At 37.9% G+C, this 12,127-nt stretch overlaps 1 non-coding gene and 1 pseudogene across 1 annotated transcript; one reads left to right on the top strand and one right to left on the bottom strand.

The window, feature by feature from the left end:
* Positions 1–5,237: 5,237 nt before the first annotated feature.
* Positions 5,238–5,398, bottom strand: LOC122229099. Its single transcript, XR_006206955.1, has one exon. It is a non-coding gene; the product is annotated as a U1 spliceosomal RNA (small nuclear RNA).
* An 818-nt stretch (positions 5,399–6,216) lies between these two features.
* Positions 6,217–6,817, top strand: LOC122226057 (annotated as a pseudogene).
* Positions 6,818–12,127: the final 5,310 nt, after the last annotated feature.

The following is a 12,127-nucleotide window of genomic DNA, read 5'->3' on the forward strand; positions in this document are numbered from 1 at the left end:
TTCTCTGATTTTCCAAACTTATTAGACATTGGTCAATAAGTGTGATTAATGGTGAGATAGCAGAAAACTTGGGCTTTTAGTGTAATGTAAACTTTAGCTAAATGTGTGTCACTTTAACTAGAATTCTGTCACTGTACATACATATGAAATATTGTGACATCGTCTGATGTAGTATTATGGCTAATTTTATTAACAGATCCATTTTAAATAACTAATATATTTTATTAAGCATATTCAAACATATAGAGATATAGAAAATATCTCTAAGAACTTTAAGGCAAAATAAATTTCATTAATTTTTGTTTGATGTTTGTTTGGGGGAATTTTGTTAAGTTTTAAGAATCTTTAGTTTCCTCTTAAAGGGCTACAGGACCAAAGTAATAGTTACTCATATGTTAGGACATTTATAGAGTGGTACCAGAAAGCCAAGTCTGCACAACATTCCACAGTTGCCTTTATTATCATATGAGTGTCTCATCTACAAACTTATTAATGTATATCTTCCCTAATCCTGGTGCTAGGCCACTAAAGAAAAACACATTAGGTTTAAACTTTTTTAATGCTAAAAACAGGGTTAGCAGAAGGTTTCTATCATAATTGAGGGACAAATGTCTATTTGAGACACAATCTCAGTAAAAGAGGGATGATGGTAGAAGCAAATTGACATATCTAGAAAGAATTGTAGACATCTTATTTCCATTGATTAATTAACCTTTTAATGTTGAATTACTTATGACTTGGTGAAAAGCAGAGTTTCCAAGGAGTTCCAACTCCAAACCGAACTTTTCTCAACTAATAGTATAATATAAGAAGACCTGTTTCAGTTTTACCTTTATTTTTATGATTTGGGGAATTACTTAATTTCTTTGAGTCTCTGTTTCCTTAACTTCAAAGTAGGAAGAATAATTCTACCCTGGCGATTGCTGGGAAGATTACAGATATCTGTGTAAAGTGCCTAGTATGTAATAGGCACTCAAGAAAAAAAAAAAAAGCTATTATTACTATGAGCTTGGCTATTTAGAAAAACAGTACTTGCCCCCAGTTAAGTTAAAGGGGATTTTCCGGTACCAGAAGGAAAAGAAAAATGAAAGACTAACAGTTTATTGAACGAAAAGATCATCATCTTTCTGTCAGAGGGTAACATGATTTATGACACAAAGTTGACATTCAGAAAAACTGACTTAATGAAAGAAGGTGGGAAGTTCTTAAAAGGAGAAATTAGTGCACTCATAGCCAGCAGAACGATGGTGGAATTTTTTTGTTTGTTTTTGTTTTTAGGGGCTAGGAATTCCTCCAAGGAAAGCCCATTTCAGTGAAGGCAGAGAGTTTCTGTGGACAGCTGATTTTGAACCCCTGTCACACCTATGGTCTGATGCAGCTGTTCAGCATGTTCAGTGGCTCTTCCTAAAGCTGTGTGACCCTTTTTTCCCTCTGCTGCTACAGGGGCTACTGCAAACTTACACTTGCTGTCAGGTGTCTCCAGGCCTCTCTTCTGGACAATCACCTGCTGCCAAAGTCCTGCTCCAAAGCCCCTAAGAAATGAAACACATGGGAAGGTTTCACGCTCCTTTACTGGATGTTTCAGGCTGCTTTACTGGACTGCAGAGGCCAATGCCGAGAGGGGTACACTGAAAAGTCCCCGGCTCTGTCTCAAAACCCTCAATCCGATGAGTCACATTATAAAGGCTCTAGAGACTCTCCAGTGAGAGTATCCGCATGACAATACTCATTTGTTCTTTGAGAAGAAGTTCTTTGAGAGAAACAGAGCCAGCAGAGTCTGTCGGGAGGTGTTAGCCTGATTTTCAAGCTGTTATTTTTTTTCCAGTGTTTTGTGGGTGGGTCACATGTCATGGGTATATGCTGGTGCCAGGTCCATTTAGTCTAACCCAATAGCTCCCACTCCAGTGCACCTGACTTACTCTGATGCCTAGCGGGATGGAGGATGCTGGATCTTCCTTCTTTCTGATAACTGGTGCTGAGATGGGTCTCCTCAAACAATCAGTGAAAAGAATCCAAAATGTAGTTGCTAGATTGAGGTCAGAAACTGAGGAGATGACAAATTGCCAAAGGTTAGTCAATAAAAGCAGAGTGAGGAGAATAAAAGTAGGAACTAAGACAACAACCAGAGACTCTAAGTCTAGACAGAAGAAAAAGAGAACAAAAGTCCAAGGAACAGAATGAAAATGATTGTTGGTGGGTGCTGGCAGAGAGATAAGAACAAGGAAACTGAAATATGCTTGTAGTTAAATCTGCTATAGAGCATTCCACTTTGTTAGATGCCAGCATGTCTCAGAGGCCCTAGATACGCTCCTACACGCCCACCTGTTACTCTTCCTCCTCCACATATACCTCTCTATCCTAAACATAGGAAGCACTTATGGGTTAATAGTGCTGCTACGTGTAAAAGTGGGTGATGGTCCTCAGATATGTGTACACCCGTGTTCATAGCGGCATTATTCACTACAGCCAAAAGGCAGAAACAACCCATGTGTTGAATATCATTTAGACTTCAAAAGGAAGGAAATTCCGACACATGCTATAGCACAGGTAAAACTTAGGGACATTGAGTGAAATAACCCAGCCACAAAAAGATAAATGCTGTATGATTCCATGTATATGAGGTACCTAGAGTAGTCAAATTCACAGAGACAGAAAGTAGAATGGTGGTTGCCTGGGGCTGAGTACTGAGTTTCAGTTTTGCAAGGTAAAGAATTCTGGAGATGGACGGTCATGATGATTGCACAACAATATGAATGTACTGAGTACCACTGAACTCTACACCAAAATAAATGGTTAAAATGGTAAATTTTATATTACGTATCTTACCACAATTTTTTTTCTATTACGTATTTTTACCAAAATTGTAGGGGCACCTGGGTGGCTCAGTCAGTTGAGTGTCCGACTTCAGCTCAGGTCATGATCTCACGGTTCGTGGGTTCAAGCCCTGCCTTGGGCTCTGTGCTGACAGCTCAGAGCCTGGAGCCTGCTTTGGATTCTGTGTCTCCCTCTCTCTCTGCCCCTCCCCCACTCACAGTTTGTCTCTCTTTCTCTCTCAAATAAACATTAAAAAAAAAAAGGAGGTGATTACCTTGGAGGACTGTTCTTTTTCATGGCACAAGTCCTGTCCTCAAAACATTTTCAGCTTAGTGAGAAATCAAATGATTCTTCTCAGGAAAGAGAAAGTATACAAAGATATTTTTTAGGGAATTGCCTACAAATAGAAGTGTTTTCCTTTTGGCACCACCAAGAAGCCAGTACTCTTGTGCCCAAATCACAGTTTCCTGAAGCGTAATTAATAGTCCATCCTGCTATGAGAGAAAAAGGAGGTAGGTTAGGACAATGTGTCACACACAGCACAGTATACTCAGGAAAAATATGGAGAGAAAAATAGACAAAAGGAGGACATGGAGATAACAGAAGTGAAAAGTAGAAAGCAACATAAAACCAGAGGAAAAAGAAGAAAATGTAGCAACAGTTCTCTGCAAAGATCTGCGATCCCCCAGCAGTAAGCATAGCAGTGAGGACTCTGAGACTTTTAAGACACAATAATCTGTCAGCTAAAGAGCTCAGTGAAGACATAGTGGAACAATGCAGGACAAGAGAGAAAAACTGAGCACGGATCTCAGTCACCCCTGACCTATGAGCTTAGGCAACCCTCTGTAGGAGGAAGGAAGCCTAACCAACATGTATCCGTTCTTCCTAGAACAGTACTCCTTTAGCTTGGGTATGCATCAGAATCTGGAAAGGTTGTTAGAGAGTATGTGCCCACACACCAGAGATTCTTCCTCAGCAGATCTCCACTGAGGACTGAACATTTGCATTTCTTTTCTTTTTTTCTTTAATGCTATTAATGTTTATTTTTGAGAGAGAGAGTGAGACAGAGACAGAGTGCGAGCCAGGAAGGGTCAGAGATAGACAGAATCTGAAACAAGCTCCAGGCTCTGAGCTGTCAGCACAGAGCCCGACACAGGGCTCGAACTCACGGACCGCGAGATCATGACCTGAGCCGAAGTCATTCGCTTAACCGACTGAGCCGCCCAGGCGTCCCTGAACGTTTGCATTTCTAACAAGTTCACAGGTGATGCCAGATGCTATTGGTTTGGGGACCACACTATGAGAATCAGAGCTCTAGAATTAAAAAGGTACAGGATATTAGTGATTGGTTGCATTTTTTTTTTTTTTATTAATTGCTTAAAAAGGAAGGCCTAAGTCAAGTACTGTGGTAAGGGACTGTATTGAAAATATTTAAATCCAGGTAGACCTGTCTACCATTTGGTCCCTCAGTGCAGTGGTTAACAGCATGAACTCTTGACTCCGACAGACATGACTACACTTTCTAGTAGTATGCCTTTGGGTAAGTTACTTGACCTTTCCATACCCTATTTTCTTCATCTGTAAAACTAGGATAATATAGCACCAACCTAATGGGGTTGTGAGAAGATTAAATGATTGATGCATGTACAACGACTTAGCACAATACCACGACACACACTAAATGTAGCAGCAACATTCTTCTCTGCTACTTTTGTACCAGTCCCAATTATCTTTCCACCGATGTTAATAGCCCTTTGAAACCTGAATCTTAGGAACAAAGCCAAGATAATAATCTGCTGAACTGATCCTCTCAATTTACCATGGAAACCACTTCATCCTGTGGCAGGTAATTTACAGGCAAAAGAATAAAAATATATATTGCCTTTACAGAAATGTTTAATCCTGGAATATTCCCTTCCGTGGTTGCTAGAGAGGGAGATAGTTCCAGAGGTTTCCTAGGTAAATTAATTAGTTTGCAACTGTAATGTTATTCAGCATCTTGTATTCATAGGCCTGTGCAAAAAAATGTTGCAAGGGAAACAAAGGGTTTGTGTCCTTAAATTTGTGATGAAAATCTGGAGGTAGCTGCTAGGATGAAATGCAATTTTTTGTTATCTGTAAACTCAATAAAATTTATTATTTGGGAAGAGAATTTTAATTTTAATAAAACAAATAAATGACCAATTTCACTTCTCTTCTGTTAGAAGATGTACTTACAGTAGTTGAGGAATGATTGGATTAATCATTTCTCTTAAATCTATCACAAAGGAACATTCTGGGCCATAGCTTCAAGACTAGTTTCTATGCTATAACCTCTTAGGGGGATACAACCCCTTGCCCCCTGCATCTGCCCCTTAATCCAAGAAGATAAGCTCTTATATGGCACACCTTAATCTAAGAAGATAAGCTCTTATATGTTTATAGGGGAGAGTGAGAATGCAGACTTCCACTACTGCAAATTATCAGTGGAGTTTCCCACATTTGGGGAAATCACAGGGGTCAGCGTATCTGGAGTGCAATGGATAAGCCTCTCTCTGAGAAAACCACCTTCATGATCATGGTATCTTCCCTGCCAGGTAAGTATGGAATTTGTTGTTTTTTAAATGGCTTTTTTTTATTGTGTCTTTTGGATAGTTTCATAGAGCGAGCACCTTTAACTGATATCTGTAATCCTTTCCTTTTTTCTTGTGAACTGTCCTTTCTTTTGCACATAGCCATATGTGTCAGGGAGGCCAGTCCAGTTCTAGTTCTGTGAAGCAAGGGGCAGGGGCAGTATTTATCCTAGACTGGCATATAACAAGAGCTTATGACAAAATTCTTGCTATGATGAAGTGAGGGGGAAGTCTACTGGGGACATACAGGAAGCCCTTCCTCACATACAAGAGGGGTGCCTAGGTGGCTCAGTTGGTTAAGCCTCCAACTCTTGGTTTTGGCTCGGGTCACAATCTCATGGCTATGTGGGTTGGGCCTTGCATGGGGCTCTGCTCCCACAGTGCTGGGCCTGCTTGGGATTCTCTTTCTCCCTCTCTCTTCCCCCATCTCTGTCTCTCTCAAAATAAATAAACTTAAAAAAAATGGCACACAAGAATGAGGTGAGCTCATTTATGTCTGCATCTTGTTTATGTCTGCATCTGATCTGGGATAAGGGGCAACCATCTTGTAACTAGGAAGGGAGCTATCCTAAAAGATGGCAGGATAGAAGGTGGAAGGGTAAAAATCCTGAGAGCTTGGTGATATCACTGAGCTGCTGAATTCAGTAACCCTAGAGGCACCCTTCCTCTAGGATAGTAAATAAGATAGTAAAATTTTTTAAATAAGAGAGTAAAATTTTCCTATTGTTTTACATATTTTAAGTTAGATTTTCTGTTACTTGCCAACAACATTATCCTAGCAGTCATTTATATGAAACCAGTCCTTGACCTGGTACTCAAAGAGACTGGTGTTCTCAGACCCAGCGGTTGGGCATCTTTGCTCCAGTCAGTGCTACAACTGAAGTAAAGTCTGTTGAAATGCACCATAAAGCTTTGAGTGAAGCTCTTCCGGGGGACAACAGTGGACTTCAATGTCAAGAATGTGTCTGTCAAAGATGTTTGTGGCTGCAATGCAGCTGACAGCAAAAATGACCCACCAAAGGAAGCAGCTGGCTTCATGGCTCAGGTGGTTATCCCGGCCAGGCCAAATCAGTGTGAGATATGCACCTGTTGTGGACTGTCACACAGCTCATATTGCGTGCAAGTTTGCCGAGTTGAAGGAGAAAATTAATTGTCATTCTGGGAACCAGCTGGAAGATGGCCCCCAAATTCTTGAAATCTGGTGATTCTGCCATCATTAATATGACTCCTGGCAAGCCATGTGTGTTAGAAGCCTTTCTGATAATTCTCTTCTGGGTCATTTTGCTGCTTGTGACATGAGACAAAGGGTTGTTGTGGGTGTCATCCAGAAGGTGGACAAGAAGTCTGCTGAAGCTGGCAAGGTCGTCAAGTCTACCCAGAAGGCTAAATGAATAGTATTTGCCACTCCAGTCTTAATCAGTGGTGGAAGAATGGTCTCAGAACTGTTTGTCTCCATTGGGCATTTAAGTTTACTGGTAAAAGACTGGTTTGATGATACAATGCACTGTAAAACCTTCAGAAGGAAAGGAGGACATTTTGTGGACCATTTGTTTTTGTGTATGTGTGGCAATTTAAAAAATATCAGTACTTTTTAATGGAAACATTTTTTATTTTTATTTTTAGCTATCTCTACACCCAATGTGAGGCTCAAATGCACAACCCCAAGATCAAGAATGGCACACTCTTCTGACTGAGCCAGCCAGGCACCCCTTTAATGGAAACAACTTGACTAAAAATCTTTTACAGAATTTTGCAATTCATTAAAACAAAGTTTAATAAGAAAAAAATTCTGTTATTCAGCCTGATCTATTTGAAGCCTGCTCAAAGAGACTATGAATGAACATCAGGAATCTTCTAGTGATGGATAAATTAATTATCTTGATTGTGGTAATGGTGTCATGGGTACTTACATATGCTACAACTTGCCAAATTATACACTTTATTTTTTAATAAAGTTTATTTATTTATTTTGAGAAAGAGAAAGCACACACACACGTGAGGAGGGGAAGGGCAGAGAGAGAGGGAGAGAGAGAGAAGAGAATACCAGTGCAGAACCTGATGTGGGGCTTGAACCCACAAACAGATCTGCATCACACAAGCGCCCCTTAAATTATGCACTTTACATATGTACAGCATATTGCCTAACAACTATATCTCACAGATAAATTTCTCTGACTACAATGCAATTAAGTTAGAAATTAATAAAAAAGGAAAAATCCATTAAAACACTTTTAAAAATTCATCAAAGAATAAAATGATAGATTTATAAAATTCTTTAGAATTGAACAATGAAAACAGCGTAGAACAAACTTTGAGATGCAGCTAAAGTGTTACCAAGTTGTAGATTTGTCTTCAGTGCTTACAAAAAAGCCCAAGGATTTGATATTATAATCTAAGTTAGACAAAACAGAATGAAGAAGTGGAAGAAAATGTAAATAAGAATTGAATGAAATTGAAAATAAATATATGAAAGGAACAATCAGGAAGCAAGAGTTGTTTCCTTAAAATGACTAATTAGACAAACCTCTGGCAAATTTAATCCAGGAGAAAAAGAAGAGAAATAAAAGAACTGAAAGAGGAAACAAGATACTGTAGATACTAAAAACATAAAGGATATTATGATCCACTTTTGGCCAAGATGGAGTAACAGAGACCAGATTTATCATCCTTCCTAAAACAAGCGAAAAAACACACAAAACGTAAGAAAAGATAGTTTTCAAGAGACTGGACATCAGAGAACAAAGAGCAATAGTTCCCAAGAGGAGGAAAACAGGAGAGAGGCAAAACAGACGACAAACGACAGAAATGAGAGTCCTGTGATAGCCCCAACTTACCATGTTTCCAGGTTTCCAGGCTAGAGTTTCCAGGCTGGGGTTCAGAGAAGGGGAGTCAAGGTGGAGTCCAGCAGATTCCCCAAGGTGCTGAGGAGTTGATTGTTCAAGAATACGGAGCTGAGAGTCCAGGGAGCTCAAAGAAGCTAGGGTTTGCAGGACAGAGTGTCTGCGTTGAGACAGAGCTTCACACGAAGAGAACCTAGGATATCTGCACATGCGTGGGAGGAAACCACCTGAGGTCAGAGAAAGGAACACCTGAAGGCATTTAAGGAAAGAATGCCTGGAACTCACAAAGGAGTGGTGTCTACTACCACTAGCCAGTTGGGAAATAATCTTATAAATCACAGGCATTGGGGGGAGTACTCTGAAAGGATTACAAAGGGCAGGAGAAAACTTTTTGGGGATAAGGGATAATGTTCACTATTTTGATTGTGCTGATGGTCTCTGGGATGTTTGCAAATGTTAAAACTTATCAAATTGAAAACAAAAAAAAGCTTATCAAATCATATACTTTTATATGTACAGTTTATTGTCTATAATTATGTCTCAAAAAGGCTATTAAAAAACTTTAAAAAATAGACTCTAGAACACAAAAGTACAGTACGTATAATAGTGCATAAGACATCCTCAATAGATACTTATTAGTTTTCTCATATAAATAACTTTATCCAATAGAGTTGAAACTTACATGAGGTAGATGAATTCCTAGAGAAATGTAAATTACAAAATTGAAAAGAAAAAGGAAAAGGAAAAAAGGAGGAAAACTGAATTATCTATATCCTTTAAAGAAATTAAAACAATTTAAGAACTACTTCAAAAAAAAAAAAAAAAAGCACTGTGCCGCCCAAATTTTTACAGGCATATTTTAGCAAATAGTAAAGTGGAATAAATAAAAACACAATATAACAAGCTAAGAGTAGAGACACATGTTCAATACTCACTGTATATATAAAGCACATTCAACTCAACAATTGAGAAAAAAATCCAATCTTAGTGAAAGAGTATCATAATTACCTCAACGAGTGATAGATAAAGCAGAAAAAAATCAAGAAGGATAATGCTGACTTAGAATAATTTCAATCCTTAGATAACTATTTCCAGAGAACAGAAATAAAACTTCTTAGCTTATTTTATGATGTTAAAATACCTTGATATGAAATCCAGCACAATCTTAATCTTGAACAATAATCACAAACCTATCAATGTATAAAAAGATAAGTTATTAGGTTTTTTTTCAGAAATAAAATATTGATTTAACATCATGTTATATGTATAATAATATATTGTTTAGAGATACGTACATATGCTATAATTAATGCCAAAATGTTGAACACATTCCCTGTAAGATCAGGAACAAGGATATCCAGTATCACAACTTTTATTATATTTTTCCATTTTATGAAAAATATATTTACTATCATGACTATTCAATATTGAACCAGAGATCTTAGCCAGTGTGGTAAGATTAAAAAAAAAAAAAAAAGATATTTGCAACAACATGGTTGGAGCTAGGGAGTATCATGCAAAGCAAAATAAGTCAGTCAGAGAAAGACAGATACCATAGGATTTCACTCACATGTGGAATTTAAGAAATAAAACAAATGAACATAGTGGGGGGATAAAGAGAGGAAAACCGAGAGACTCTTAACTATAGAGAACAAACCGGTGATTACTAGAGAGGAGGTGGGTGGGACAGATTGGCTAAATAGGTGATGGGGATTAAGGAGGGCACTTGCGTGTATATAAGTGTTGATTCACTCAATTCTACACCTGAAACTAGCGTTACACCGTATGTTAATAACTGGAATTTAAATAAAAACTTGGGGGCACCTGGGTGGTTCAGTTAGTTAAGTGTCCAACTTAAGTTTCTGCTCAGGTCACGATCTTGAGGTTCATGGGATGGAGCCCGCATTGGGCTCTGCCCTGACAGTGCAGAGACTGGTTGGGATTCTCTGTCTCCCTTTCTTGCTATCTGCTCCTCCCCTGCTTGTGCACGCATGCTCTCTCAAAATAAATAAATAAACATTTAATAAATAAATAAAGACTTGGAGGAAAACACACACACACACACACACACACACACACACACACCTGAAAAAGAAGCAAATGGAAAAAAGAAAGAAATGGCACAAGAGTCAAAAGGAAAAAAACAAAATTCTCATTTGTAGATAATAAAATTTCCTGTATGGAAGAACTTAAAAGATTTCTAGATAAACAATTGGACTTAATTAATTTAATAAGTTTTCTGGATTAAAAAATCAACAAATGAGAGTGAATTGCAATTCTAAATAACAGAAACAAATTAGAAAAAAAATTACTTTTAAAGTACTATTTACAATAGCAACAAGACAAAATGCCTAAATACCTAGGAGTAAGTCTTGACAACAGATGTGCAAGTCCTTTATGGGAAAATTAAGAAATTTTATCGAAAGACCTTAAATAACATCTAAATAAAATGGAATGATATATATGATGCTCATGGATTAAAAAATAAAAAACCTCAATATGAAAAGTGAGCACACAAATAGAATGCAAATATATCTAAAAATACTCAACTTTTTAGTAATCTAGGAAATGTAAAATAAAATCACAATGAAATACCATTAAACCTCTACCACATTGACAAACATATGGCTTACTTATGTCTGCGAGCAATATTGAACTCCAGAATTAGGCTGACACACCCACTTGGGCATGGACCACCACTGGTGGCCTATGTGACAATTAGTTATGCCCTGTGGCTTGGAGATATGGGTGCTTCCTGTGGCCCTCTGGCCCTTAAGAGGAAGAAAGGAGGAAGGTGGGGCTCTGACTGCCCAGTTTCTGCTCCTAAAATCATGCTCAGGTCCTTCCTAGGGTAGAGTAGGGGGATAGAGAGGAGTTAGGAGGATTATGTTAATTGACCTCCCTTCAACTAGAAGGAAACTCCAGGAGAGGGAATCAATGTTCCTACTAAAGATAGTTATTTTGTAGTTAAGGCAAAACAAGTTACTCCCACAATGGTATAGTTATTTTTACAGGGATGGGTAGCCAGCATGTAGAGTAATTTTACAGCAATTGTAGCTTACTTGAGGTCTTACTTGAGGTTTATCAGCACCATAACCAACCACCACCAAGTTTAATAGAACAAAAGCACCAGACTTTAAAGAATATTCACTTTGCACTTTATATTCACTTGCACTTTAGAGAAATGTTCTAAATATATAATTTGGCAGTTACTTTTAACAATTTTTAAGTTAAAAAAAATCTTACTGGGGGGAATAATTATCACAATACATGTGGTATAAAATTCAGAGGGAATAAAGTATGTAAGGTGAAGTCTTTCCTCTGCCTTGGCAATTATTTTTTGAGTTGTTTTTCTAATTACATATCATCAGAAATGTGTTTTGTTTCAATTGCTCTTCCTCTTGATTTGATGAACACAATTTATTTTTGTAGCACAATTAGCAACAAATTTTTGAGCATAATTTGCTTTTAAGCCTTTTGGAATTCAGACTACATAGTAAATTTCTGTTTCTAGTGTCTTTAAGGAGGCTCACCAACTTATAATTACACCTCAAAAATACACATGAAATAGTCTAACACCTAATGCATTCAATCACATAGTTTCTATACTAAATTGTATTCCAAGTTCTAACTGAGAGTATCAGAAATATATCTAATTATCTGCCATTTTACTTCAAAATCCCAGCAGAAACCATCCCTCTTCTCCTCCAATATCTATACTGGAACTTTCAAGCTAATTCTCAGGGAAGAGGGAAGTAAAACATGTGTCTATGGTGGTAGACAGGGTAGTAATGGAACTTCTGGGAGAGTAACAACATTTACTATGGGAACCCCCTGCCAGTTGGGGATTGAGTAATTGGA

This window comes from Panthera leo, chromosome C1 (assembly GCF_018350215.1).
Source record: "Panthera leo isolate Ple1 chromosome C1, P.leo_Ple1_pat1.1, whole genome shotgun sequence".
Lineage (NCBI taxonomy): Eukaryota > Metazoa > Chordata > Mammalia > Carnivora > Felidae > Panthera > Panthera leo.